Source organism: Choloepus didactylus, chromosome 14 (genome assembly GCF_015220235.1).
Source record: "Choloepus didactylus isolate mChoDid1 chromosome 14, mChoDid1.pri, whole genome shotgun sequence".
Classification (NCBI taxonomy): Eukaryota; Metazoa; Chordata; class Mammalia; order Pilosa; family Megalonychidae; genus Choloepus; species Choloepus didactylus.
In genome coordinates, this window is record NC_051320.1 from 28,704,693 (window position 1) to 28,730,676 (window position 25,984).

Below are 25,984 nucleotides of genomic sequence, written 5' to 3' on the forward strand. Positions count from 1 at the left end.
CATGCAATGAGGTGAAAGGATCCTGTAGAGAGCATTTTGAGTGAAGTACGCCAGAAACAAAGGCAAACACTATAATGCCTCACCAATATGGACTAACTACAATGTGTAAACTCTGAATTGAATCTTAGAACACAGCTTATCAGGGGAATGCTTATTGTAATGGACCCTAGATTGTAAGCTCTTATAGCAGTCACATCTATTCCTGAATTGTAAGGCCTGTCTCCAAATTCTGAGATGCTGATCCTTTTGTATATAACAATTGGTCTCTGTAATTTTGGGAATCTGTCTGATACCTGAAACTCAGAGCTAGGGCTCAGCAGATACGAATGTCAGTATTAGCACATACAGCATCTGTTAAAAAAACTGAAAACAAGAGTCCAGACTTCAATTAGAGATATGAATGAAGCAGATCTGGTTAGCACTAGGGCAAACTGGGCCAAAGAGTAGAGGACAATACTGAGTGTGTTTTAAAACTTTGACTTCCACGGGACACCAAGGGAAGAGATGTTTATTTGGTGCAGGATATGTATTTTCTGTAGTACACTAAACAATTTAACTTCTACAGTCAGCTTGTTCAAACACCATAATTACATGGAACTTTGAATAGGAAGTGAGATCTGGTAGGGTTGTACAGGTTAGTGTGAAACAGCAACACATCCCAAAGTAATTTGGGCAGAGAATAAAAATATATAAGCAGCTCCCCCCCCTGCCGAGGACCTGGGGGAAAATGTGGAAGTGTTGGACTTCCTCACCTGGGTCATTGCTGATGTTCTCACAAACACTGAGGACTGATGGTTTCGTATGCCGAGCCCTCTATCTTGGGGCTTGCCCTTATAAAGCTTGTCACCACAAAGGAGAGGCTAAACCTGCTTATAATTGCACCTAAGAGTCTCCCCCTGCATAACTCTTTGTTGCTCAGATGTGGCCTCTCTCTCTCTCTAGCTAAGCCAACTCAGCAGGTCACTCACTGCCCTCCCCCCTACGTGGTATCTGACTCCCAGGGGTGTAAATCTCCCTGGCAATGCAGGATCTGACTCCTGGGGATGAATCTGGACCTGGCATCATGGGATTGAGAACATCTTCTTGACCAAAAGGGGGATGGGAAATGAAACAAAATAAAGTTTCAGTGACTGAGAGATTCCAAATGGAGTCAAGAGGTCACTCTGGTGGGCATTCTTATGCACTATATGGATATCCCTTTTTAGGTTTTAGTATATTGGAATAGCTAGAAGTAAATACCTGAAACTATCAAACTGCAACTCAGTAGCCTTGACTCCTGAAGATGATTGTGTAGCTATGTAACTTACAAGGGGTGACAGTGTGATTGTGAAAACCTTGTGGATCATGCTCCCTTTATCCAGTGTATGGATGGATCAGTAGAAAAATGGGGACAAGAACTGGATGAAAAATAGGTTGGGATGGGGGGGGATGATTTGGGTGTTCTTTACTTTTAATTTTTATTCCTATTTTTATTCTTTCTGGTGTAAGGAAAATGTTCAAAAATAGATTGGGGTAATGAATGTGCAACTATATGATGGTACTGTGAACAGCTGATTGTACACCATGGATGACTGTATGGTATGTGACTATATCTCAATAAAACTGAATTTTTAAAAAAAACCCTATTACACAGCTACAGTGGTCAAAACAGCATGGTACTGGCACAAAGATAGACCTATTGATCAATGGAACTGAACAAGAGTTTAGAAATAGATCTGTACATTTATGGTCAACTGATTTTTGACAAGGCTGTTGAGTCCATAAACTGTGACATAACAGGCTCTTCAACAAATGGGACTGGGAGAACTGGATATCCATATCCAAAAGAATTAAAAAGAACCCCTATCTCAAACCTTATACATAAATTAACTCAAAGTGGATCAAAGACTAAAATATAAGAGCAAGGGCTATAAAATTCCTAGATGAAAATGTTTGGAAGCATCTTCAAGATCCTATGGTAGGCAGTGGTTTCTTAGATCTTATACCCAAAGCACAGGCAATGGAAGAAAAAAATAGATAAATGGGACCTCCTCAAAATTGAAGATTTTTGTGTTCCAAAGGAAATTTATGAAAAAGGTGAAAAGACAGCCAAGTCAATGGGAGAAAATATGTGGAAAACACATATCCAATCAGGGTTTAATATCCAGAATATATAAATAAATCCTACAATACAGCAATAAAAAGACAAACAATCCAGTTTAAAAATGGGCAGAAGACTTGCATAGACATTTTTCCCAAGACCAAATACAAATGGCTAAAAAGCACATGAAGAGATGCTCAACTTCACTATTAGGGAAATGCAAATCAAAACCACAATGAATATCATTTCACACCTACTAGAATGGCCATTATTAAACAAACAGAAAACTACAAGTGTTGGAGACAATGTGGAGAAATTCGAACACTTATTCACTGCTGGTGGGACTGTAAAAGGTGCAGCCATTGTGGAAGACGGTCTGGCAGTTCCTCAGGAAGCTACATACAGTACTGCCATATGATCCCGCAATCCTGAGTATATAGGTACATACTCAGAAGAACTGAAAGCAGGAACGTGAACAGACATTGGCACACTGATGTTCATAACAGCATTATTCATTATTGCCAAAAGATGGAAACAATCCAAGTATCCACCAACCAATGAATGGATAAATAAAATGTGGTATATATATATGATGGAATATTATTCAGCTGTAAGAAAAAATGAAGTCCTGATGTATGTGACAAAATTGATGAACCTTTAGGACATTATGTTGAGTGAAATAAGCCAGACACAAAAGAACAAATATTGTATGATCTCACTAATATGGACTACATATAATGAGTAAACTCATAGAACTAATATCTAGAATGTAGGTTACCAGAAAATACAATGAGGGTAGAGAATGGTGAGCTGATGCTTAATTTGTCCAGAATTTTTAATAAGGTTTTTTGTAAATGTTTGGAAATGCATAGAGATAACGGTAGCACATAATTGTGAGTATAATTAACAGTGCTGAAATGTGTGTGTGCCTGTGGTTGAAAGGGGAAGTTTAGGGTCGTGTATGTCACTAGAAGGAAAGCTAGAGGATGAAACACGGGACTGTGTAACAGTGGGACGATGAAGGTTGTTAATACTATAAACATAAGAATGTTCTTCTACGAACTAGAACAAATATAAGTCACTATTACAAGGTGTTAAGAATAGGGTGTTATAAGGGAAAAATACAGCTAATGAGAAATATAGATGATAGTGAACAGTAATATTATAATAGTCTTCCATCAGTTGTAACAACAGAGCCACCCAATGCTAAGATCAATAATAGTGGGGTATAAACAATATGGGGTTTCTCTTTTTGGAGCAATGAAAATGTTCTAAAATTGATTGAGGTGATGAAAGCACAGCTCTGTGATTATACCGAGAGCCATTGATTGTGCACATTGGATGGACTGTCTGGTGTTTGAATACAACTGCTTTAAAAAATATACCGGAGATGCAAAACTTACAAAGACTCTTGATGCGTAATGCCAAGTTGTTTTCCAGAAAGGTTGTACTAATTTACGTTTCTTATAGAAATGTCTGAGAGTTCTCATTTTGTGGAGTGTCTGTTAGGTAATATGATATATAATCATCTGGAGATATTCTCTTCAATGAACTATGGTGTTATATCAGAATAATTTCATAGGAGCAATAGGATTTATTCTGACAAATTTTTTAAAAGTAGAAATCCAGACATTAACTGCTCCCCACAACCTGCCTAGCAGTTAGGGACTTTGTGTTCTAGTCTCTCTCTCCTGAAAGCCGGGGCCACCGGCTACTGCAAGCTGGTCAGGGTGGTTACCTTCCAGCACTAGAACGGGGTGTGGGGAAGGGGAAGGCTCTTCTGTTTTGATGTGTGTTCCTGGGGAGCGGTGATCAGGAACAGAGTCCTTAGTGAAAGCCAGGTCAAACTGAGACTCGTCTCAAATGGCTGTCAATCAAGAGGAAATTCAGGTTTCAAGCCCAAAGAGATGGGGGTGGAGAGAGACTGGAGACAGAGACTCAAACTCCGAGTACTGCAAGGGCCAGGCAGGTAAAGGAGTGGAGCCAGTTGGAGTGTGGGTTGAGGCAGACTGGAAAGCTCATGTCCTATATAAAGCCTCTCTCAGCTTCATGGGAAATAGCTTGGAGCTCTGGGATTCAAACTCTTTTTAAAAGAAACCAGAAACGTGGATTTTTTATAGATAATCTCCAAATTTTTAAATATTGTTCAATTTTTAAAAACTGTGCTGGAAAAACATGTCTATGATCTAGATATGGCTACAAGTCTGTGACCTGTCACCTACAGTAGCATGGAAACTGAAGTGTACTCCCCTGCTGTGGTCTTTCGTATGGTTTTCATGACCACAGAACATAGTCTTGCCAGAAACACTTAAAGTTTCAAGGAGAAGGGACAGTTATGAGTCAGACAAATGTGAAGCAGGTTGGAAGTTCCAAAAGGGAAAAGCTATTGTCTGTCAGTATTGAGATTCTGGAAAGGGCAAGTGAATGAATGGAAAATGTCCATTTTTAAACAGAAAAGGTAACTTTACCTAGGCTAAGCCTACACCTTAGAAATGGTGAGCACTGTCACATCCCTATGCAGAGATTCTATCCTCTATAGATGAATGAGCATCTGAAATAATGTGTTCAGGTAATTGATTTCACCACTTTGCACCAGCAAAGTCGGATTCTGTGACTGTTTTATAATGTATCACTTCAGCATCTAGACGAGTGCTAAATAAGACATCAATTTGTGATGTTCAGGTCTAAAAATAAAACTAAGTCCTAGTCAATGTTGCCCTTTAGATTCTATTTCCTTTTTACTTCACTGTCAGCCAAGTGCCTGGGTTTATCATAAATCTGACTACAAAAACAAAGGCCTGTCTAAGGAGGAAAGCTGACTTCCTCTTGGAATAGGCTGGGGTAGAAACTGGTGAATGTGGTTGTTTTGATTGGCTTTTTTTTCTTAGGTGAGCATTAGCTAAACCCATCTATCATTATCTCAGCCAAGCCATGGCCTTACACGTGAAGCCTTTAGATTCAAAGCCTTCCAAGGGTCTCATTATGGATCAGTTCCCTAAACACAGGGAGCAATCCCCACCCCACCCCCAGCCCCCATCACCAGTACCAGTGAACACCAGCCTCTCTGCTGGGCCCCCTACTCTGCTCACAGTGCTGAATCTGCCCATCTGCCCCTGGTGGAGGGGGTAGGATGTCACACAGGAGGAGAAACCTATGATCAAGCACCTTTCTCAGGATACGGGCACACTTCAAGCTACAACCTCATCACTAGCAATGGTGTAGCAGCACAGTTATCACGCAAATTTTTCAGAGACTGACAATTAGAGATTCACAAACCAGTTCTTGGTGTGGGAGCCACTGCTTGCCTTTTTCAACATTTCATGCTATGTGGGTTTGTATACATGGGACAGAGTTTAGTCTGCATGCTGAGTGAGATGTGCAATACATATGCTGGCACATGGTCCAGAATTAGATGCCTGGGTACATTCTAAGAAAAGCACTGAAGCAAGGGTGGTTTAGGATTGAGGATCCTTTGTTATTCTCTGTACATAAAAGATTCCATTACCAAATTACATGGTGAGGGTCTTAGTCTCTAAACCTTCAGATGGCATGAACTGATCATAATCATAAGAATTCTTAATGAGTCTGATACTTAATGAGATACTACAAATCACAGAAATAACATTTATTTGAGCATTTACTACTTGCCAGGGACAGTGCCTTGTGTGCATCTTCTCATTTAATTTTCACATGGGTCCTAGGAGATAAAGCATACAATCTCTGGAATGCTTGGGTTCTAACTGTCACACCCACCCCTTATGACCTCGTATAGTTTACCACTCTAAGCCTTTGTATCTGCATCTGTAAAATGACTGTGCCAGTTTGGATGTATTATGCCCCTGCAAAATGCCATGTTCTTTAATGCAGTCTTGTGGGGGCAGATGTATTAATGTTGATTAGGTTGCAATCTTTGCATTAGATTGTTTCCATGGAGATTGGAAAACATGTGACACACCCAAAATGTGAGAAACCCAACAGTGGGTGATAACTTTGAGTAGATTATTTCCATAGAGGTCTGGCCCCACCCATTCAGGTGGGTCTTAATTAAATCACTGGAACCACATAAAAGAGCTGACAAACAGAAGGAACTCAGGGATGCAGCCAAGACAGACATTCTGCAGACGGCCATTGAAAGATGACGTTGACTGGCTGGTTTGGGCATATTATGGCCTCCAAAACACCATTATCTTTGATGCAATCTTGTGTGGGTAGACGTATAACTATTGATTAGATTGGAATTCTTTGAGTGTTTCCATGAGATGTAGCTCAATCAACTGTGAGTGAAACAGTTGATTGGATAATATCCATGGAGGTGTTACCCAACCCATTCAGGGTAGGTGTTAACTGGATCACTAGAGCCATATAAAAAAGCTGACAAACAGAAGGAACTCAGAGCTACAGGTGACAGACATTTTGAAGACAGCTGTTGAAAGCTGATATTTTGGAGAACGCCATTTTGAAATGCAACCTGGGAGCAAGCAGATGCCAGCCACATGTCTTCCGAGCTAACAGAGGTTTTCTGGATGCCATTGGCCATCCTTCAGTGGAGGTACCCTATTATTGATGCTGTAGCTTGGACACTTTTATGGCCTTAAGAGTGTAACTTTGTAACCAAATAAAACCCCTTTATAAAAGCCAATCTATTTCTGGTATTTTGCAAAACGGCAGCATTAGCAAACTGGAACACTGGTATTTTAGAGAAGGCCATTTTGAAACACAAACTGGGAGCAAGCAGATGCCAGCCACATGCCCTGCCAGTGAACAGAGGTTTTCCAGATGCCAATGGCCTTTCTCCAGTGAAGGTACCCTATTGTTGATGCCTTACCTTGGATACTTTATGACCTTAAGACTGTAACATTGTAACCAAATAAACTTCCTTTATAAAAGCCAATCCATTTCTGGTGTTTTACAAAACAGCAGCATTAAAAAACTGGAACAATGACCAAAAATAATAACTAAGTCACTGAACTGCTGTAAAGATTAAATGAGATAGACAATGGTCTTAGCTCAGTGCTTGGCTCATAATAAATGGTCAAAACATATTACCTAGTATGTATTACTATTCCTATGATTATGGAAACCATGGGACAGATAATTTAAGGAAATGGCCCAAGATCAAATAGCTGTGATTTGCATCACATCTATCCGGTGCCAAGGTGCCTGCTTTGAACCCCTATGATATTCATTTCCATGGAAAGTAAGTAGATGTTCTTGAACTATTTTGTCTCCTGTGTGGATCAGTGGATTCGAGTAAAGATGTTGAATTGGGCACTTGATCTACCAGTCACTGGTTCACCAAAGACAGGCCACTTTCTTCTGTCATTGGCCTATTAAACTTCCACTGAAGAGGAACAATATACCCATTCTCAAAGTACCATACCTCTTAAAACAACTGGCCAGGAAGGGCCAAGGGGCTCTATTTCAGGTAGGACACTATCACAGGGGGTTTCACTGGAGAAAGATTTAGATTCATTCTTAAGCCCTTCTATCTTGGGAGGATCCCAGGGAAACCCTTCTTCATATTCACATAACACAATGCCAGATACTTGTTCTTATAGGAAAAAACAGCATTCACTTGGATAGTAAGGTCTTTTTTTTACTTGTAGTTTGTTAACAAACTCACCATCTACAAAGTACAACCATATACACCATCCTAAATGAGCCTAATAACAACCCTGTACCCCAAGCATTATGACCATCATGTTAGAGTTGAGGAAACCAACTCTAAGAGATGACACCTGTGCCGGTTTGGATATATTATGTCCGCCAGAAAAGCCATTTCTTTAATGCAATCTTGTAGGGGCAAACTGATTAGTCTGTTGATTAGGGTGGAACCTCTTGATTGTTTCCATGGAGATGTACCTCACCCAGCTGTGGATGTTACCTTTGATTAAATTATTTCAATGGAGGTGTGGAACCCACCCATTCAGTGTGGGTCTTGATTAGTTCACTGGAATATTTAAGAGAGAAGCAAAGAGCCAACAGAGACTCAGATGCTTGTTCATGCTTGGAGATGCTTGGCGATGTGGACAGGATGTCTGGAGATGCTAAGAGATGAAGCCCAGAGTCTGCCCCGGAGAGCCCCAGATGCTTACAGAGAAATGTCCTGGAAGAAAGAAGCAAGGACACAGAGGAGCTGAGGGAGAGGAGCCAAGATAGATGCCTGGAGACATTTTGCAGAAAGTCATTTTGAAACACAATCCGGGAGCAAAGGACCAGCAGACGCCAGCCACATGCCTTCCCAGCCAACAGAGGTCTTCCTCACGTCATCAGCTGTTCTTCAGTGAAGGTCTTCTCTTGTTGATGCCTTAGTCTGGAGTATAATCTGTCAACTTGGCCAGGTGATGGTGCTCAGGTGTCTGGTCAAGCAAGCATTGCCCTAATTGTTACTGCAAGGACATATCATAGCTGGTTAATAAACCAGAAGGCTGGTTTATTAAATCATCAGTGTATTGATTGCATCTGTGACTGATTACATCAAAGGGCATGTCTTCCACAATGAGAGAATACAATCAACTGGATTTAATCCAATCAGCTGAAGACTTTTAAGGGACAAGAGAACTTTTTTCTTCAGTCGGCCAACCTCTTCTGGGGAGTTCATCGAGACCTTCTTCTGATTTGCCAGCTCACTTCCTGTCATATGGAATTTGGACTCGTGCATCCCCACAGTTGCGTGAGACACTTTTATAAAATCTCATATTTACAGATGTCTCCTGTTGGTTCTGTTTCCCTACAGAACCCTAACTAATTGAAAGCCATTTACCCAAGAGCCCACAGCTGTTAACTGGTTAAGTCAGGGGTCAAACGACTTCTTCTAACTCCAAACCCTTGATCATCATCTCCTCCTTCCCTGGCTTATATTCTCATTTACACTTAAATTCCACCTAAGATTAAAAAGTCTTATAACGTTAAAGATGAAAAATATTTTAGGACAGCACTGCTTCCAAAGTTTTTATTTCATAGATGAAAAAACCATGGACAAAGAGGAGACTGAGTGTAGTTCTGTAGTTACAAAGCCAGATATGAGCAGGTGTGAGACTAGAACATGGAGTTCTACTATGCAAACTTACAGTGGAAGGTGACCTATAATGAATATATCAGAGACATTATATTCCATTTTTAAATTTAATCACAAAATAAGTGTGTCCTATGCCAACTACTACTACTACTGCTAGTAATAAGGAGCAAATACATAGAAAGATAAATACTATTGTTGAGCCCATTTTACACTGAAAAATTGAGACCCACGGAGGTTAAGTCACTTGCTCAAGATCAGAACCAGGGAATGGCAAGCTGGCATTCCGAGCCCAGGCAACCTGGCTTCCTGACTGATGCCCCTACTCACTATGCTGTGCTGCCTCTCCAGCCTCAGGCTCTCCCCTGATATAAATGAGGGCTATGGTGCCTACCTTGCTTGGTTATAAGATCACATAGGTTAAAGACTTAATCCAGCACTTTGTCCATAATAAACAAAATGTTAGTCTTTTTTCTTGTCTGAACAGAAGCAGGGGATGATATTCTCTACCAAAGATGCCCAGTCCTTTGAGGTAGTCAGGAGGTGGGCAAATTCACCCACCCATTGAAAGTTAACAACTTTTAAGTTCAATAATCAAAGGAAAATATAAGCGTATTTAGACCAAAAGAAACAAAAAAGGATTGTACAAAAAAGGATGCAATAGCTAATATACTGTCGAATCCCTTCAGTGTACAGCACCCATCATGGTTGGTCAACAAAGCTTGTTCTTCCTTATTGTTTCAGATCATAAATGTCCCAAGCTCAGACTGCTCTTTACTCAGTTCAGCCTTTTTTAATTGCACACACTGCAGATACTTCATGTTAATAAAGGCATAAAAATGAACGAGAATAAAGTATACTGCTTTATAAAGTGCTCTCCCACATTAGACTATTAGCTCCTTGACATCAGGGACAACATCTTATTGATTGTTGTATTCCCAAGGACATGTTTTTTGACTTGTACCTCCAGTGCTTTATGAAGCCCTCATATACAAATAGATGCTCAATGAATATTAGAGGGATGAATGATTTTAGGAATATTTACATTGATCATGCTACCTTATCTGTCCTTCTCTGATCTACTCCTGAATACACAAATGTCAGTGGTATTTAGAGTTAGCCTAGCCTCTGCTCTGTGAAGAGCTAGAGCCACAGGAAAAGAATCTTACTCCTGAGGTCCCAACTTTTAAAAGGAAGTGTTATGCTATATAATACTCCACTTCCATGGGAAGATTTTAAAGTTAGTTAGTTTGATATTCTGGTATGTGCATAGAAAAAAATCTGAACCAATATATACCAAGTTGTTAATAGGTTATCTCCGAGAGCTGAGAAGATGGGACATTTACTTTCTCTTTTTTTATGTATTTTTGCAAACCACATTTTTTGGACCATACTACATATGTAAACAGGAAAAACAATATGTATTTCTGAAATAATTAGGTTTATTTTATACTCATTTTATATTACTTCAATTATATCTTTTGATGACATTTAGGAGATACCTTTAGCTAATCAGCAAAATCTTTATCCATCAAGATGAGTTATCTCTGAGGTGAGTGACCAACCTTTTTTAGTGATTTCTAGTAGAATTAATTTTAGAGAAGTGGATTTTCTGATTCTGTCACCAAATTCTATGCCTGCATAATATTGAGAGTCTTTGGCTTCACATCACTCAAATGCATTGTTGACACCCCAGGAAACTTGGCTAGGAGAGTAAGATGGGTGCATAACAAAGTGGAGTGGAAAGGCCTTTAGAGGGATCAGAATCCAACTTCCATGCCACGTTGGCCTCCCTCCACAGCAGCCCTGGGAAAGAGTCATCAGCCTCTTTGGATGCTCTCTGGGCAAAGAGTAAACTGGCTTCAGATGAAGAAAAAAGAACATCTGGCTATACTGAGATGTTAAAATCCTGAAGGAAAAGACCAAAATACTTGTGAGGTAACCTATGTGTAGTCCATGTCCAGGTATGAAAAAAATATTGGTAATGTCCACTAGTTCTGTCTCCAGAGTCCAGAGTGCAGAGTCCCTGTAGAGTGCTTCTACCCAATAAGAGGAATTTTTTGGTGTTCTAACAACTTTCTGCTTTTGGATAGAGCCTGGAGTGGAAATGCCTTACAGCAAAGGGGGCTGTGTGTGGGGAGAACCCCAAACACTATCATCTGAATTACTTCATGCTACCATGGAACAGTGTCCCCACCCAGCCAGTCACCTTCTGTCTAGCACATTACCACAAGCTGTGCTGCTCACCCCAGGCAAACCTCTGATAACAAAAATGACCAGATGATGGAGTGGAGCTACGGAAAGTGTCAGCACAGCTCTCTCACTGCAGATTTCCCTCCAGGCTGCCTTGATTCATTAATCAGCATTCTTAGGGCTGAGTTCAGCCAAGGACAAGCCTTGTGCTATCATCTAAAGACCATGTTTCCCATTCTGAACCACAGAGATAGGATGCAGCCTGCCAAAAGGTCTCGTCAGGGTCCATGTGTTGCGTACACCCGTAATTCCTGCTTCTCTGTTCTAACTCCAGTCCCTTTAATAAAAACATGACCTTTGCATTGATTCAGTTTTGAACTTAATTAATTAAAATAAATGACTAAACAACTCCTCCAATCAGAAAGGTACCAGCCTTTCTGTTCACTTAGTGTTGCGTATGTTCTTTCTTTCATAATTTAGAAGCCAAAGGAAGCAGTTTCAAGAAAATTCAGTAAAAAGTGGAAAGGTGGAATTAATGAGGATTTAGCAGGGCTTTGCCATTAAACAATTTGATGTTGTTTTGTGTCCTTTGAAAGAGAAAGAAATAAAGTTCCCTGTATAGGCTGAATAGGGGAAAGATAGAGAAAAGAAGTTTAGAAGAAAAGAGAAGATGATGAATAAAATAATGTCTATAGTTGGTGAGATCACCTTGAAAATGAGAAATAAATCACAGTCTTCAGAATTAGGAAAGGAAGGAGGGAGCTGTGGATAAATTACCAAAAACTTTGTGACTTAAAACAACCCAAACTTACTGTGTTATGGTTCTGTAGGTGACAAGGCTGACATGGATTTTGCTGGACTAAAATCAAGGAGCTGGCAGGGCTGCCATGCTTTCTGGAAGCTCTCAGGGAGAATCCACTTCCTGGCCTTTCCAACTTCTAGAGGCTGCCTGCACCCCTTGGCTTGTGGCCCCTCTCCAGCTTCAAAGCCAGCCATAGCCTGTTAAGTCTTTCTTATATCATATCATTCTGACACTCACTCTTCTGCCACCTCCTCCATATTTAAGGACCTGTGTGATAACACTGGGCCCACATGGACAATCCAGGATTATCTATTTTAAGGTGACCTGATTAGCAATCTTAATTCCACCTCCTACCTTAATTTCCCTTTGCCACATAAGGCAGCATATTCCCACGCTCTAGGGATTAGGCTGATGACCTTATTCTGCCTAAAACAGGTGAGAAAATGGGTAATGGTTTGTTGAAGATTTAATCATTTTCTCAAAGTGAGAAAGAAGGGATAAGGCTGGAACTCTTCATTTCCAAGTAGTCAAACGGAAGAGTACACAGCCAGCAGCAGCTCTGGACCAGCATTAACCACCAACCCTTAAAGAGCCCAGAAATAGCACTTACATCAGAGGCTTCTGTGGTATAAAACTCACTTGCTTATTTGTGGTTGTTCAGTTTCTGATTTTTGTTGAATGCCTGGTTCTTCTTTAGACTGGGAACAATATGAGGGTGGCAAGTAGGTGTGTTTTGTTCACAGCAGTACGCCCTGCTCCTAGCACCCTTACTAGGCACCAAGTAAATTGACTGACCAATTTAAATAAATTTTACTAGACAGTTGGACACATTCATACTTGCAAATTTCAAATGGCTTCACTGGTAATGGAAATCCAAAGCCTCCACAATCACCTACTTCTCAGAGCAGGGTTTCCCCATCATGAGCTTCTCCTCTGCTCACCCAGCCCATGTTTTCCCACCCATGCCCTGGTCACCACATGTTGTTTTGCACTGGTCCTGGGCTCTCCCAGGCACCCTGAGTTTATCTTAGTGTCTGAGTGTTCCATTTTCTCATCAGTGCACAAACCCCTGATTTTAATTTCCTGCATCAGGGTCCTGTCTTTTAAAACCAATGGCTTGCCCATAGGCCCAGACAGGGATTTTACAGGGCCTCCACAAACAGCAATGCTTGCCTTCTTCGAGAATCCATATACTGACCCACTGACTGTAAGGTGCCTACTGTAGTGTTTCTGGAGCAGCTACTTGCTCCCAGGCCTTCTTCTGTTGGTGAAGTCATCCTGGAAGGGTGGAGGTCACCATGACAACAAGAGGGGCTCATAGAAGCAGCATTTAACCTTCAACAGCTGGTTACCGCATATCAAATTTCAGCTACGAAACCATGTGAGATCTGGCCATGACCCTCACAATTCAAATTATAGTAGACTTGGATTACGTCATATGGAGCTAAGTATTTCCTTTGGAATGAAGCTGGCTCTCCTGACTCACTGAGATCAGGGCACGTTCTAAGGGTTGTTTTTCTATCTGGAATGATTGATTTGTGCTGCTCTGTCAGTTCCTTCTGCACTTAGCAGGAGAAACTGGCCAGACCAGGGGCTTGGGTCAGGAATGCAGTCTGCCATTATCAGACCGAATAAAGATAAATCAACCTTCGGCAATTTAACCCTTAGTCATATAAGAAATTTTAATCTTAATTTAATTGTGTTCATTATAGGGCAACTCCATTCAGGATCCCATAACAAGGGAGGCTGTGGGTTCTATGAGGAAAAGAACATTCATCAACCACTTAGGAGAAACAGACAGTTTACAATCTCCTCTCACTCCCCACAGCAGGATGAATTCTAAATAAATTGAAGAGCTAACCATAACATTAAAAAATAAAGAAATTAAAATAAATGAATAACATAGAACAGAGGAAAAGACAATGAAATACTTATCAAACCTTTGGGAGAAGAAATGTCTAAGTGAGGAGGCACTAGGAAAAATTGCAAAAGAAAAGACATCTCTATGTAAAAATATAAGTGAAATTTCTAAACATCTCTATGTAAAAATATAAGTGAAATTAAAAGTCAAAAAGCAAATTGGAGAAAATTATTATACCAGAGAGGGATACATACATATAGAAGGGTTAACATACTTTCATAAGGAAAAGCAATAAAACAAGAAAACCTGATAGGTAAGTGGGTAAATGACATTCTTAACTGACAAAAAAGTAAATACTAATATATAGAAAAATATTCCACCTTGCAGTAATCAAAGAAATGAAAAAAAAAAAATTTAAAAACAGATACTTTTTAAACTCCTTTCATTATTTACTTATTCAATCAGTGATTCACTCATCAAAATGTTGTCAGATTGGCACTGATGAGGTGATAAGGATTTAGTGATTAGACCTCCAGAGTACCTTCCCTCAGTGAGGTTTCAGCCCCGGAGGAAGAAAGGCTCAAAAACAGAAAGACGCATGTGCACACACACACAAATTAAAATAAAGGAAGTGGTGAAATATGCCTGGGGCAGGAAACAGTTTCAGAAATACTTCATATCATTAATACCACCACTAGTAAGAATTTGGTACAAACAAACCTTTTTATACACTGCTAATAGTAGCATAAACTGTTTCCACTCTTTTGGCAAGTAATTTATCAAATTATTTTAAGAACACTTTTTTCAAACTCTTTGACCCATTTAATATTCTTCTGGCATCTAGTCAAATGAAAGGATTTTGTATCCAGAAAAAGAATTATAGACAAAGATTTTCAAAACACTATTAGTGATCATCTTAAGAGCAAAAGAATGGGAGAAACATAAATGGCCAAAGTATGGAGAAACTTTGGTTCCTGCATTAAAGAGACATATATGGCCATTAAAGATAGTTTTCAGAAAGCATGATAAAAGGCAAAATTTGAAATAAAATTGTATATATACTAAAATAAAAACTATGTAGTGAATTAGCTACAGATAACCATATGCTTGAATGGAAAATTTAGCATAACAGTGTTTGAATATAGCAATTGTGGGGTGCGATTTTTCTTAATAATGCAATTACTTCATAACAGTGAGAGGACTATGCAACCATGCCCTGCTGCTTTTGAGCTTAACCTTGTGACTCGCTTTTGGGTTGCGAATAGATGTGACATGCACTCTATCCCAGGAGGAGCATTAAATGCAGTTGCATGTTTGAACTTAGCCCCATGCACTTCTGCTCTCTGCCAGGAGAATGGCACATCCCAGACAGAGGCTGCCCTTTTAGCCTACATCTCAGAATGAGAAGGCACAAGGTCAACCTGCGGCCCTGCTGTAACGTGATGGGGGAAACAAATGTTATTATATGTCTCTAGGATTTTGGAATTGTTTGTGGCTTCAGCAAAGGCCAACTAATACAGAAACTTTATTTTATTCTCTAGAATACTGTACTTTCAGAAATTTCAGTAAGCATTTAATGATTTTCAAACAGTAGTCAAACATAAACAATTACTGTTGCCTAAAACCTAAGAACAGCCCTGGAGGAAAATGAAATGGTTATTTTCAAACAAGATGGAACAGGACTCTGTGTAAGTATCATGGGAAATTATCATAACTTGTCCTGAGGATTTAAAACATCTCAGTTAAATTAAATAACTCTGGTTTTCATTCTTAAACCTAGTTTATTGTATTTTGTTATTGAAAATGGTGGGGAAAAGCCATTTGGGACTGAGAATTGGAAACAATTAATGAAGATCCAGATTCAGGAACAATTTACATCCTTCCAAAGTGCATTTTCCCCTTACTACCTCATTCTTATTCTTTCCAATTAATGTTCTCCTCATTACCTTGAAATAATAGACTCAGCTCTGTCACTATTATGCTAGTGCTGAGTGTGCTGGCTTTGTCTGTTGGTAGAGGGGTGAAAGCAAAGCACCCCTTACATTTACACAGAACCAGCACATATTAGATAGCAGCAGACAATTCTTAAAATATTCTTTTGAGGCAGAATTTTTCTTGCTCCAGAAATAAGAGTAATAACCTGTCTATAAACTCACTGCTACCAATAACATACATAAAATATTGCATAGGAGATGTTATCTCAGGCAGAAAAAAATAAAGAGGTGGATAGCCTAAGAGTCATAATTTGGCACTGGTTCTGGGAAAGACAATGAGAAGTGAACCACAACTAAGTGATCTTTGGCAAGCATAAAAACGAATAATAGATTTATCATAATTTGGTACTGATGAATAAAGGAATGTGTGCATTTATTTAACAAGGTATGATTTAGTCTCCTGTATCACTGTACCGAGGATACAACAGTGAATGAGACGAACCTGGCTTCTGCCTTTCCAGACCTTTCAGAGAATGAAATGACCCCTGCCCTCATCAACCATCTAGTCCAGGGAAAAAGAAGTTTAATTAGCTAGAAAAATTGGTTGCTATGGGAGGACACATCCAAAGCAAATTAACTAGACTGGGAGGGAGTCAGGGAAGGCTTTTTAGAGGAAAGCAAGGACTAAGTTGATTTTCAAAGAATCAGTAGTAGTTACCTAGGACCATAAAGGCATGAGAATATGTGGAGAATGTTCCAGAACCAGTGAACAGTATGCTCAAAGGTGAAATAGAACATCTCGCATTATAGGAAATTAAATAGGTTCAGTGTGAGGAAGGGAGTTCAAGAGAGGGAGCAGGAGTGGTGGGCAGGGACTGGATCACATGGGAGCTTAGAAGTCACTGAAAGGGCTAGGGCTTTATCGTGACAACAATGGCACTTCCAGACAACCAAGATGGGGGACATGAGACATCCAGAGTCCTATTGCCCCACAGAATCTTTGAACAACTAGCAAAAATTTGCAGAGCCAAATTTCAAAACTCTGGAAAACAGTTAAATGTTTAGGTAACTGGGCAAGGACCAAATCAGGAAAACGCAACTTAAAAAAAATGGTGGGGGTGGCTCATAGTGTCCTTGCTAGCCCTGCCCCAGCCCCTTCATTGGTGTGAAGCCAGCCTATACTCCCATTGTGGGTCCATGGCCTTATTCCACAGGGAGCAGAGCAACCTTTAGGCACATACAGCGGTGACTGTGTGTCAATGCCCATCTATTGGGTAGAAGCCCAGGAGACTGAACCAGGACTCTCCTATATGGCTTGCCCTCTCTACCCCCAGGACTTGTCCTGCAGACAGAAACAGCTTGTTGACAGCTAAGCGCATTTAAGAAACAAATCCAAGAAGCCTGGGACAAAGGATTACCTGCTTGAAGAAGTATAATAGAGCACCTGGAGGAGAGGGCTCTATTTCATAGGGGGGCATTTGAATTTCTCTAAATGGGGAAATACTAAAGACTGGAGTTTAAGCCCAGGACAAGAGGCAGGCCTGGAAAAGAATAAGAGGACCTCATAATCTTTCACCTTGGGCTGATCTTCTTGATAGGAGAGCTAGCCTTTGAAGATAAGCAATAGCCAGCAAAGAGCTGGTTTGCAAAAAATGTTAATGGTGCTTTTTACATGGTTTTGTTTTTGTTCGCTCCTTGAACTTAAAGAAATCTCTGTCATATCACTGGATGCATGCAAACTTCACGGAACAGAGAAATCAGAGACTAAAGTTAATGCTTTAAAATATTAAAATGTACAGTTTGCAACAAAAGGTTACAAGATAAATAAACAGGCAATGATAGCCCATCCAAAGAAACAAGAGAAAAATCCAGAAATTGAAACAAAGACCAGATTTTTTATATACCAGACAAAGAATTTTTAAAAATGATACTCTATATGCTCAAACAGATAAAGGAAAACGTGGAAAACAACTAAAGGATAACATAAAAACAATTAATGAACAAAAGAGAATCTCAAAGGGACAAAAATATTTAAAAAGGAACCAAACAGAAATAATGGAGTTGAAGACCAGAATAAATGAAATTGAAAATTGCTTAGAGGGTTTCAACAGTAGATTAGAGATGGCAGAAGAAAGAATCAGTGAACCTGAAAAAACAATAATTGAAATTATTCAGGCTGAGAAGCAAAAGGAAAAAATTTAAAAAAGATAAAGAGAGCTTAAGAGACCCATGCGGGTATACCAACTGGACCCCACAAGACTTACTCCCCCACTCACCACAGAGGCAAGTGGGGGAGAACTGGCTTGAGGGGAACAGGTGGCTCACAGATGCCACCTGCTGGTTAGTCACAGAAAGTGTACTCCACGTACCTGCAGACCTGACAAATTAGAGATAAGGATTTCAATTGGTCTACAAATCCTAAAAGAAACCTACCAAGTTAAGCAAATGCCAAGAGGCCAAAAACAACAGAAAATTTTAAAGCATATGAAAAAACCAGACAATATGGATAACCCAAGCCCAAGCACCGAAATCAAAAGATCAGAAGAAATACAGTACTTAGAGCAACTAATTAAAGAACTAAAGATGAATGATGAGACCATGGCATGGGACATAAAGGACATCAAGAAGAGCATGGAAGAGCATAAAGAAGACATTGCAAGACTAAATAAAAAAAAAAAAAGATGATCTTACGGAAATTAAAGAAACTGTTGACCAAATTAAAAAGATTCTGGATACTCATAGTACTAGACTAGAGGAAGTTGAACAACAAATCAGTGACCTGGAAGATGACAGAACAGAAAATAAAAGCACAAAAGAAAGAATGGGGAAAAAAATTGAAAAAATCAAAATGGACCTCAGGGATTTGAAAGATAACATAAAACATCCAAATATAAGACTCATTGGTGTTCCAGAAGGAGAAGAAAAGGGTAAAGGTTTAGGAAGAGTATTCAAAGAAATTGTTGGGGAAAACTTCCCAAATCTTCTAAACACCATAAATACACAAATCATAAATGCCCAGTGAACTCCAAATAGAATAAATCCAAATAAACCCACTCCAAGACATATTCTGATCACACTGTCAAATACGGAAGAGAAGGAGCAAGTTCTGAAAGCAGCAAGAGAAAAGCAATTCACCACATACAAAGGAAACAGCTTAAGACTAAGTAGTGACTACTCGGCAGCCACCATGGAGGCGAGAAGGCAGTGGCATGACATATTTAAAATTCTGAGTGAGAAAAATTTCCAACCAAGAATACTTTATCCAGCAAAGCTCTCCTTCAAATTTGAGGGAGAGCTTAAATTTTTCACAGACAAACAAATGCTGAGAGAGTTTGCTAACAAGAGACCTGCCCTACTGGAGATACTAAGGGGACCCCTACAGACAGAGAAACAAAGAAAGGACAGAGAGACCTGGAGAAAGGTTCAGTACTAAAGAGATTCGGTATAGGTACATTAAAGGATATTAATAGAGAAAGGGGAAAAATATATACGACAAACATAAACCAAAGGATAAGATGGCTATTCAAGAAATGCCTTCACGGTTATAACATTGAATGTAAATGGATTAAACTCACCAATTAAAAGGTATAGATCTGCAGAATGGATCAAAAAAAATGAACCATCAATATGCTGCACACAAAAGACTCATCTTAGACACAGGGACACAAAGAAATGGAAAGTGAAAGGATGGAAAAAAATATTTCATGCCAGCTACAGCCAAAAGAAAGCAGATGTAGCAATATTAATCTCAGATAAAATAGACTTTAAATGCAGGGATGTTTTGAGAGACAAAGAAGGCCACTACATACTAATAAAAGGGGCAATTCAACAAGAAGAAATAACAATCATAAATGTCTATGCACCCAATCAAGGTGCCACAAAATACATGAGAGAAACACTGGCAAAACTAAAGGAAGCAATTGATGTTTCCACAATAATTGTGGGAGACTTCAACACATCACTATCTCCTATAGATAGATCAACCAGACGAAGACCAATAAGGAAACTGAAAACCTAAACAATCTGATAAATGAACTGGATTTAACAGACATATATAGAACATTACATCCCAAATCACCAGGATACACATACTTCTCTAGTGCTCACGGGACTTTCTCAGAATACATCATATGCTGGGACATAAAACAAGTGTCAATAAATTTAAAAAGATTGAAATTATTCAAAGCACATTCTCTGACCACAATGGAATACAATTAGAAGTCCATAACCATCAGAGACTTAGAAAATTCACAAATACCTGGAGGTTAAACAACACACTCCTAAACAATCAGTGGGTTAAAGAAGAAATAGCAAGAGAAATTGCTAAATATATAGAGACGAATGCAAATGAGAACACAACATACCAAAACCTATGGGATGCAGCAAAAGCGGTACTGAGGGGGAAATTTATACCACTAAATGCATATATTAAAAAGGAAGAAAGAGCCAAAATCAAAGAAGTAATGGATCAACTGAAAAAGCTAGAAAATGAACAGCTAACCAATACTAAACCAAGTAGAAGAAAAGAAATAACCAGGATTAAAGCCGAAATAAATGACATAGAGAACAAAAAAACAATAGAGGATAAATATCACCAAAAGTTGGTTCTTTGAGAAGATAAACAAGATTGACAAGCCCCTAGCTAGACTGACAAAATCAAAAAGAGAGAAGACCCATATAAACAAAATAATGAATGAGAAAGGTGACATTACTTCAGATCCCGAGGAAATTAAAAAAATTATAAGAGGGTACTATGAACAACTGTATGGCAACAAACTGGATAATGTAGAGGAAATGGACAATTTCCTGGAAAAATATGAACCACCTAGACTGACCAGAGAAGAAACAGAAGACCTCAACCAACCAATCACAATCAAAGAGATCCAATCAGTCATCAAAAAGCTTCCCACAAATAAATGCCCAGGGCCAGATGGCTTCACAGGAGAATTCTACCAAACTTTCCAGAAAGAACTGACACCAATCTTACTTAAACTCTTCCAAAACATTGAAGAAAATGGAACACGACCTAACTCATTTGATGAAGCTAACATCAATCTAATACCAAAACCAGGCAAAGATGCTACAAAAAAGGAAAACTACTGGCCAATCTCCTTAATGAATATAGATGCAAAAATCCTCAACAAAATACTTGCAAATCGAATCCAAAGACACATTAAAAAAATCATACACCATGACCAAGTGGGGTTCATTCCAGGCATGCAAGGATGGTTCAACATAAGAAAATCAATCAATGTATTACAACACATTAACAAGTCAAAAGGGAAAAATCAATTGATCATCTCAATAGATGCTGAAAAAGCATTTGACAAAATCCAACATCCCTTTTTGATAAAAACACTTCAAAAGGTAGGAATTGAAGGAAACTTCCTCAACATGATAAAGAGCATATATGAAAAACCCACAGCCAGCATAGTACTCAATGGTGAGAGACTGAAAGCCTTCCCCCTAAGATCAGGAACAAGACAAGGATGCCCGCTATCACCACTGTTATTCAACATTGTGCTGGAAGTGCTAGCCAGGGCAATCCGGCAAGACAAAGAAATAAAAGGCATCCAAATTGGAAAGGAAAAAGTAAAACTGTCATTGTTTGCAGATGATATGATCTTATATCTGGAAAACCCTGAGAAATCAACGATACAGCTACTAGAGCTAATAAACAAATTTAGCAAAGTAGCAGGATACAAGATTAATGCACACAAGTCAGTAATGTGTTTATATGCTAGAAATGAACAAACTGAAGAGACACTCAAGAAAAAGATACCATTTTCAATAGCAACTAAAAAAAATCAAGCACCTGGGAATCAACTTAACCAAAGATGTAAAAGACCTATACAAAAAACTACATAACTCTACTAAAAGAAATAGAAGGGGACCTTAAAAGATGGGAAAATATTCCACGTTCATGGATAGGGAGGCTAAATGTCATTAAGATGTCAATTCTACTCAAACTCATCTGCAGATTCAATGCAATCCGAATCAAAATTCCATCAACCTACTTTGCAGACTTGGAAAAGCTAGTTATCAAATTTATTTGGAAAGGGAAGATGCCTCGAATTGCTAAAGACACTCTAAAAAAGAAAAACGAAGTGGGAGGACTTACACTCCCTGACTTTGAAGCTTATTATAAAGCCACAGTTGTCAAAACAGCATGGTACTGGCACAAAGATAGACATATGGATCAATGGAATTGAATTGAGAATTCGGAGATTGACCCCCAGATCTACGGCCGACTGATCTTTGATAAGGCCCCCAAAGTCACTGAACTGGGTCATAATGGTCTTTTCAACAAATGGGGCTGGGAGAGTTGGATATCCATATCCAAAAGAATGAAAGAGGACCCCTACCTCACACCCTACACAAAAATTAACTCAAAATGGACCAAAGATCTCAATATAAAAGAAAGCACCATAAAACTCCTAGAAGATAATGTAGGAAAACATCTTCAAGACCTTGTATTAGGCGGACACTTCCTTGACTTTACACCCAAAGCACAAGCCACAAAAGAAAAAATAGATAAATGGGAGCTCCTCAAGCTTAGAAGTTTCTGTACCTCAAAGGAATTTCTCAAAAATGTAAAGAGGCAGCCAACACAATGAGAAAAAAATTTTGGAAACCATGTATCTGACAAAAGACTGATATCTTGCATATATAAAGAAATCCTACAACTCAATGACAATAGTACAGATAGGCCAATTATAAAATGGGCAAAAGATATGAAAAGACAGTTCTCTGAAGACGAAATACAAATGGCCAAGAAACACATGAAAAAATGTTCAGCTTCACTAGCTATTAGAGAGATGCAAATTAAGACCGCAATGAGATACCATCTCACACCGATTAGAATGGCTGCCATTAAACAAACAGGAAACTACAAATGCTGGAGGGGATGTGGAGAAATTGGAACTCTTATTCATTGTTGGTGGGACTGTATAATGGTTCAGCCACTCTGGAATTCAGTCTGGCAGTTCCTTAGAAAACTAGATATAGAGATAACCTTCGATCCAGCGATTGCACTTCTCGGTATATACCCGGAAGATCGGAAAGCAGTGACACGAACAGATATCTGCATGCCATTGTTCATAGCAGCATTATTCACAATTGCCAGGAGATGGAAACAACCCAAATGTCCTTCAACAGATGAGTGGATAAATAAAATGTGGTATATACACACGATGGAATACTACACGGCAGTAAGAAGGAACAATGTGAAACATATGACAACATGGATGAACCTTGAAGACATAATGCTGAGCGAAATAAGCCAGGCACAAAAAGACAAATATTATATGCTACCACTAATGTGAACTTTGAAAAATGTAAAACAAATGGTTTATAATGTAGAATGTAGGGGAACTAGCGATAGAGAGCAATTAAAGAAGGGGGAACAATAATCCAAGAACAGATAAGCTATCATGGGTAAATTTAATGTTCTGGGAATGCCGAGGAATGACTATGGTCTATTAATTTCTGATGGGTATAGTAGGACCAAGTTCACAGAAATGTTGCTATATTAGGTTACTTTCTTGGGATAGAGTAAGAAAACGTTGGAAGTAAAGTAGTTATCTTAGGTTAGTTGTCTTTTTCTTACTCCCTTGTTATGGTCTCTTTGAAATGTTCTTTTATTGTATGTTGTTTTTTTTTTTTGGTTTGTTTTTTGTTTTATTTTTCATACAGTTGATTTAGAAAAAAAAAAGTTTAAAGAAAAAAAAAAAAAGAGACCCACGCAATGCCATGAAGCATACCAATACACACATTAGGGGAGTTCCAGAAGAAGAAAAAAAAAGAAAAGAGAATGGCAGAAAACTTCTTAAATCTAACAAAAGACATAAATGTACACATTTAAGAAGTTCAACAAATCCCAAACAGGATAAACTAGAAGGGAACCACACTGAGACACAAAGCAGTCAAACTACCAAATGCCAAGGACCTGGAGAGGGTTCTGAAAACTGCAAGAGGAAAGCAACATGTTATGGATGAGGAGGTCCCAATAAGATTAAATACTGGTTTCTCATTTAAAAAAAAGAAAAAGAAAAAGAAAAACGGAAGCAAGATGGCAGTGGGAGGAAATACTTAAAGTGCTGAAAGAAAACAGTCGCCAACCAAACATTTTATATTCAGTGTGCTGGTTTGAATCTGTTATGTACCCCATAAAAACGATGTTCTTTTAATCCAATCTTGTGGGGGCAGACCTGTGGTGGGTGGAATCTTTCAATTAGATTATTTACATGGAGATGTAACCCTGCCCATTCAAGATGTGTCTCAATTAGTTTACTGGAATCCTTAAGGAGCTCAGAGAGAGAAAGAGAGAGCTCAGAGCCAACAGAGACCCAGATGCTTAGAGATGCAGACAGAAGGACGTCTGGAGATACTAACCTAAGAGATGAAGCCCAGAGTTTGCCCCAGAGAAGCTAAGTGAGAACTCAGAGATTCTTAAAGAGAAAGCCACTGGAATCAGCAAAGGACCAGCAGACACCAGCCATGTGTCTTCCCACTTCCCAGCTGACAGAGGTATTCCATCTCTATTGGCCCCTCTTCAGTGGAAGCATCCTCTTGTTGATGCCTTAGATTGGACACTTTTATGGGCTTAGAACTGTAAATTTGTAACCTAATAAATCTCCATCGCAAAAGCCAATCCATTTCTGGTATATTGCATTTCAGCAGCTTTAGCAAACCAGAACATTTAGTGAGACTGTTTTTCAAAAATAAGGGAGAGATGAAGACATTCCCAAATAAATAAAAGCTCAGGTGGATTGTCACCACTAGACCTACCCTACATGCATTCTAAAAGGAGATCTTTAGACTAAAGGAAAGGGTGATAGACAGTGCATTGAAGCAGCATAAAAACATAAAGACCACTGGCAAAGATAATGATGTGGGTAATTATAAAAGTCAGTAATACTGTATTGTATTTTTTGATATGTAACTTCATGTTATACTTCTTACAGTTTCTAAAATGCAACTGCATAAAAAGGAAGAACAAAACTATAGGTTTGGACTTACAATGTATAAAGATATTATAATCTGTAACAAGCACAACAAAAAGATGTGGGTACAGAGAGGCACAGAAACTGTGTGTATGCTATTGTAGACAGATTGGTATCAAATTAAGCATAACTGTTACAGGTTTAGGATGATAAAGTTAAGCCCCATAGTAACCACAAAGAAAATATCTGAAAAAATATATAATAAGGAAATGAGAAGGGCCTCAAAATAGTATGCTAAAAAAATAAAAAAAATATGAGAGTAGGTATTAATGGAAGAACTGAGGGAAATAAAAATTATGACCAAATAGGAAAAATGGAAGAATAAAGTCCTGCAGTATCAGTAGTTATTTTAAATGTAAATGTATTAAACTCTCCACCCAAGAGTCAGACACTGGCAGAATGGACGAAAAAGCATGACCCAACTATTTGCTGTTTACAAGAGACTCACCTTAAATGAAAAGATACAAGTAGGTTGAAAATGAAAGGATGGGAAATATATCCCATACAAATAGTAACCAAAAGACAGCTATCGTAACTATACTAATATTAAATTAAAAGGACTTTGAGTCAAAAACTGTTACAAGTGGAAAAGGACAAAACATATTGATCAAGAGGTCAATTTAACAAAGACATAACAATTATAACTATATATATATGCAGCTAACACCAGCAAATATTGATGCAAACAGCTGCAAATATGAAGCAAATATTGACTTCAAGGGAGAAATACATGGTTTCCCATTAATAGAACATTTGCAACACACCACTTTCAATAATGGATAGAATATCTAGGCAGAAGATCAACAGGGAAAGGAAAATTTAAATGATACTATAAAACAACTAGAAGTGTGTATGTATAGCACTTCAACCAGCAGCAGAATACACATTCTTCTCTACTGCAAATGGGTCATTCTGCAGAATAGACCAAATGTTAGGTCACAAAGCAAGTTTCAATAAATTTTAAAATTTGATATCACATAATGTCTCTTTTGTGACCTTAGTGGAATGAAGCTAGAAATCAATAACATAAGAAACGGAAAATTCACAAATATGTGGAAATTAAACAACAAACTGTAAACAACCAATGGATCAAA